Source organism: Schistocerca gregaria, unplaced genomic scaffold (genome assembly GCF_023897955.1).
Source record: "Schistocerca gregaria isolate iqSchGreg1 unplaced genomic scaffold, iqSchGreg1.2 ptg000999l, whole genome shotgun sequence".
Taxonomy (NCBI): domain Eukaryota; kingdom Metazoa; phylum Arthropoda; class Insecta; order Orthoptera; family Acrididae; genus Schistocerca; species Schistocerca gregaria.
The window spans coordinates 5,001-10,000 of record NW_026062349.1 but is presented as its reverse complement, the minus strand read 5'-3'; the positions used below and the strand labels follow the sequence as shown (position 1 = coordinate 10,000).

General features: G+C 55.3%; 3 non-coding genes across 3 annotated transcripts in view; all 3 read left to right on the top strand.

The window, feature by feature from the left end:
* Positions 1–2,285: 2,285 nt before the first annotated feature.
* Positions 2,286–4,178, top strand: LOC126326675 (small subunit ribosomal RNA). The gene has a single exon (XR_007560830.1). It is a non-coding gene; the product is annotated as a small subunit ribosomal RNA (ribosomal RNA).
* Positions 4,179–4,540: 362 nt separating this feature from the next.
* Positions 4,541–4,695, top strand: LOC126326672 (5.8S ribosomal RNA). The gene has a single exon (XR_007560827.1). It is a non-coding gene; the product is annotated as a 5.8S ribosomal RNA (ribosomal RNA).
* A 188-nt stretch (positions 4,696–4,883) lies between these two features.
* LOC126326678 (large subunit ribosomal RNA) overlaps positions 4,884–5,000 on the top strand; it is a 4,222-nt gene continuing 4,105 nt past the window's right edge. Inside the window, exon 1 of the ribosomal RNA XR_007560833.1 lies at positions 4,884–5,000. This exon is cut by the window's right edge and continues 4,105 nt beyond it. This is a non-coding gene — a ribosomal RNA (large subunit ribosomal RNA).

Below are 5,000 nucleotides of genomic sequence, written 5' to 3'. Positions count from 1 at the left end.
TAACTCAATTTGTCCCTTAACCTAACTCAAGTTGTCCCTTAACCTAACTCAAGTTGTCCCTTAACCTAACTCAAGTTGTCCCTTAACCTAACTCAAGTTGTCCCTTAACCTAACCCACGTTGTCCCTTAACCTAACCCACGTTGTCCCTTAACCTAACCCACGTTGTCCCTTAACCTAACCCACGTTGTCCCTTAACCTAACCCACGTTGTCCCTTAACCTAACCCACGTTGTCCCTTAACCTAACCCACGTTGTCCCTTAACCTAACCCACGTTGTCCCTTAACCTAACCCACGTTGTCCCTTAACCTAACCCACGTTGTCCCTTAACCTAACCCACGTTGTCCCTTAACCTAACCCACGTTGTCCCTTAACCTAACCCACGTTGTCCCTTAACCTAACCCACGTTGTCCCTTAACCTAACCCACGTTGTCCCTTAACCTAACCCACGTTGTCCCTTTGCCTAACATAGTTCACTGCTCGGAATCTCTGGTGTCGTTGTTATCCTCATGTAGATGTCTTGCGAGTGTTGCTTACTTTCCACATATTCCTGCTATCCACTGTCAATTGTACTGCAATAGGACTATATCGCCGACCCCCCCCCTCCCCCCCCCTCTGTCCCCCTCTGTCCCCCTCTTTGTGTCTCTGTCCTCTCAAGCTGGTCGGTCTGGCGTTTGAGTGTTAAATGAGCCTCGCAGCTGTTCAGTTGCATTCAGATGTCGACGCCCTCAGTGTACGTCGTGGTATGGTCTGTGTCCATTGTCCGCTGATGTCGTACGCGTAACCCACACGCTGTACCGATCATCGGTCGTTACGTACAGAGTGAAGTAGTGTGATACGTGTGACCGTACGCTGGCTGTGCCCAACGGTGTCGAATCTCAATTTCCATATGTTGTGCTTGATGCTACTTGTCTCGTCTCCCAATAACAGCTAGGTTGCACTGTGGTACGCCGTAGAGGCGTGTGGGAGGAACGTACGAACGCATTGTATGTCACCCTGGGTCGCTGGGGGTGGTGGTGCGGTGAGTCAGGTCAGGTCAGGTCAGCGTGAGCCGTCTGATGTAGTGACGCGTGTATTCCGACTTTGTCGTATTGCCTCACACAAAGTGCTACCCTGGTGGACCGCGTTCCATATCTGGGACATGCCGCAGATGCCGGTTGACAGTGGATCGCGGAAGGTACATCGCATACGTGCGCGGGCCACCTTCCACGTGTTCTCTTCTGCACATGTCGCAGTGTGTATGTGGTCTGATGTAGCGTGTCGTGACACATGACATCCTGGCATGCAAGAATTGTTGAATTCGCAAATGTAGGTGGACATCTACGTTTACTGCCCAAGATACGCAAATGAACTGGAAATCCGTTGTTGAGCGGTTGTTCACGCTGGAGGTGAATCTGTGATGGCGACGATCGGTACAGCTATTAACCGGTTGTTTCAGCGGTACCCGCCACATCCACACGCGTGACTAGGCCCATGTGGGTATGAAGCGATACGCGGCGGTGGCTTGGTGGGACTGTTCCCGGCCGGTGAAGGGGGGCCGCCCGGCGTGTTGGCCGCGCGCTGCGTGGGCGCACGCGCAACAGGCGGCTGGTGGGGGGCGCCGAGTGGCAGGAGCGCCAGCCGACGGGCCCGGCAGGCGGCGCAGCTACGCTGCGGCGCACCCTGCACGCGGCGCCTGGCGGCCAAAGTTGGTTCAGCCGAGCCCGGTGCGAAGCGCGGTGGACATCTGCAGTGTGCTGGTCTGATTGAGGACTGTGTGCGTTGAGGATGCGCCGCCGCCTGGCACTCGGCGCCGCGACGCCGTCTGCTGCTCGGTCGCCCCAGCGGTTCTCGCAGGTGGTTTGTATCGCAGTTGTGCGGACGTGTTGGCGCGTGCGCTGTGCTGGGAGAGTTCGCTTCTGCACCCAAGTGGGGCTTTGCCCTTGTGTGGCGCTGGCGTTGGAGCTGCCGGTCACCATAGGTGGCGCGTGTTGTCTCCCGCCGGCAATGCCACGACAGCACGCTCCCGGGCCTCTGTCGGCAGCGGCAAGCTCAGTTGGGAGCAAGGGTGTTCGCACTAAAACCGTCTACTCGCCTAACTCCGGGCGATTGCGCCTCTCTCGAAACCGACCAAGTACCTAGGACGGCGCTGCGCGCCGCCGGGACCTGAGAGGGTTTCGAGGTGTATCGTGCAGGGGAGCTCGGCCTCCTCCTGTTTGCAGAATAATTGAGCGGACGCTTGCGTGTTCGCGCGGGCCCCCGGGACACACTCCCGGGCGGCCGGCTGCTCAGCTCTAGTTGACGCAGCTCCCTGGTTGATCCTGCCAGTAGTCATATGCTTGTCTCAAAGATTAAGCCATGCATGTCTCAGTACAAGCCGCATTAAGGTGAAACCGCGAATGGCTCATTAAATCAGTTATGGTTCCTTAGATCGTACCCACGTTACTTGGATAACTGTGGTAATTCTAGAGCTAATACATGCAAACAGAGTCCCGACCAGAGATGGAAGGGACGCTTTTATTAGATCAAAACCAATCGGATTGGCTTGTCTGGTCCGTTTGCCTTGGTGACTCTGAATAACTTTGGGCTGATCGCACGGTCCTCGTACCGGCGACGCATCTTTCAAATGTCTGCCTTATCAACTGTCGATGGTAGGTTCTGCGCCTACCATGGTTGTAACAGGTAACGGGGAATCAGGGTTCGATTCCGGAGAGGGAGCCTGAGAAACGGCTACCACATCCAAGGAAGGCAGCAGGCGCGCAAATTACCCACTCCCGGCACGGGGAGGTAGTGACGAAAAATAACGATACGGGACTCATCCGAGGCCCCGTAATCGGAATGAGTACACTTTAAATCCTTTAACGAGTATCTATTGGAGGGCAAGTCTGGTGCCAGCAGCCGCGGTAATTCCAGCTCCAATAGCGTATATTAAAGTTGTTGCGGTTAAAAAGCTCGTAGTTGGATTTGTGTCCCACGCTGTTGGTTCACCGCCCGTCGGTGTTTAACTGGCATGTATCGTGGGACGTCCTGCCGGTGGGGCGAGCCGAAGGGGTGCTTTCGCGTCCCGAGGCGGACCCCGTTTAAATCCTACCAGGGTGCTCTTTGTTGAGTGTCTCGGTGGGCCGGCACGTTTACTTTGAACAAATTAGAGTGCTTAAAGCAGGCAAGCCCGCCTGAATACTGTGTGCATGGAATAATGGAATAGGACCTCGGTTCTATTTTGTTGGTTTTCGGAACCCGAGGTAATGATTAATAGGGACAGGCGGGGGCATTCGTATTGCGACGTTAGAGGTGAAATTCTTGGATCGTCGCAAGACGAACAGAAGCGAAAGCATTTGCCAAGTATGTTTTCATTAATCAAGAACGAAAGTTAGAGGTTCGAAGGCGATCAGATACCGCCCTAGTTCTAACCATAAACGATGCCAGCCAGCGATCCGCCGCAGTTCCTCCGATGACTCGGCGGGCAGCCTCCGGGAAACCAAAGCTTTTGGGTTCCGGGGGAAGTATGGTTGCAAAGCTGAAACTTAAAGGAATTGACGGAAGGGCACCACCAGGAGTGGAGCCTGCGGCTTAATTTGACTCAACACGGGAAACCTCACCAGGCCCGGACACCGGAAGGATTGACAGATTGATAGCTCTTTCTTGATTCGGTGGGTGGTGGTGCATGGCCGTTCTTAGTTGGTGGAGCGATTTGTCTGGTTAATTCCGATAACGAACGAGACTCTAGCCTGCTAACTAGTCGCGTGACATCCTTCGTGCTGTCAGCGATTACTTTTCTTCTTAGAGGGACAGGCGGCTTCTAGCCGCACGAGATTGAGCAATAACAGGTCTGTGATGCCCTTAGATGTTCTGGGCCGCACGCGCGCTACACTGAAGGAATCAGCGTGTCTTCCTAGGCCGAAAGGTCGGGGTAACCCGCTGAACCTCCTTCGTGCTAGGGATTGGGGCTTGCAATTGTTCCCCATGAACGAGGAATTCCCAGTAAGCGCGAGTCATAAGCTCGCGTTGATTACGTCCCTGCCCTTTGTACACACCGCCCGTCGCTACTACCGATTGAATGATTTAGTGAGGTCTTCGGACTGGTACGCGGCATCGACTCTGTCGTTGCCGATGCTACCGGAAAGATGACCAAACTTGATCATTTAGAGGAAGTAAAAGTCGTAACAAGGTTTCCGTAGGTGAACCTGCGGAAGGATCATTACCGACTAGACTGCATGTCTTTCGATGTGCGTGTCGTGTCGCGCAACACGCTACCTGTACGGCAGTGGCCGTGCGCCGCGTGCGGAACCACGCGTGCCTCTCAAAACTAGCGGAAGTGTTGTTGTTGTGTGGTACGAGCGCTGAAGCTCTGGAGCGGCTGGCCTGCGGTACCTGGCGCCTGGCGCCGGTTTTGAATGACGTTCGCCCGAGTGCCTGTCCGCTCCGGTGTGGAGCCGTACGACGCCCATCGGCTGTGAGGCCGTTGGACACAAAAAAAATAGTGGAACAGGGGCCGTCAGACGCCTCAGTCCCGCAAATGCTACTGTCTTGAAAGAGACAGTGGGAGACTGAAAAGGAAAAGATCACCCAGGACGGTGGATCACTCGGCTCGTGGGTCGATGAAGAACGCAGCAAATTGCGCGTCGACATGTGAACTGCAGGACACATGAACATCGACGTTTCGAACGCACATTGCGGTCCATGGATTCCGTTCCCGGGCCACGTCTGGCTGAGGGTCGGCTACGTATACTGAAGCGCGCGGCGTTTGTCCCGCTTCGGAGACGTGGGAGTGTCGTGGTCGCCTGTGTGGCCGGCCGCGTCTCCTTAAACGTGCGATGCGCGCCCGTCGCCTGGCGGTTCGCATACCGGTACTTTCTCGGTAGCGTGCACAGCCGGCTGGCGGTGTGGCGTGCGACACCTCGTACAACGACCTCAGAGCAGGCGAGACTACCCGCTGAATTTAAGCATATTACTAAGCGGAGGAAAAGAAACTAACAAGGATTCCCCCAGTAGCGGCGAGCGAACAGGGAAGAGTCCAGCACCG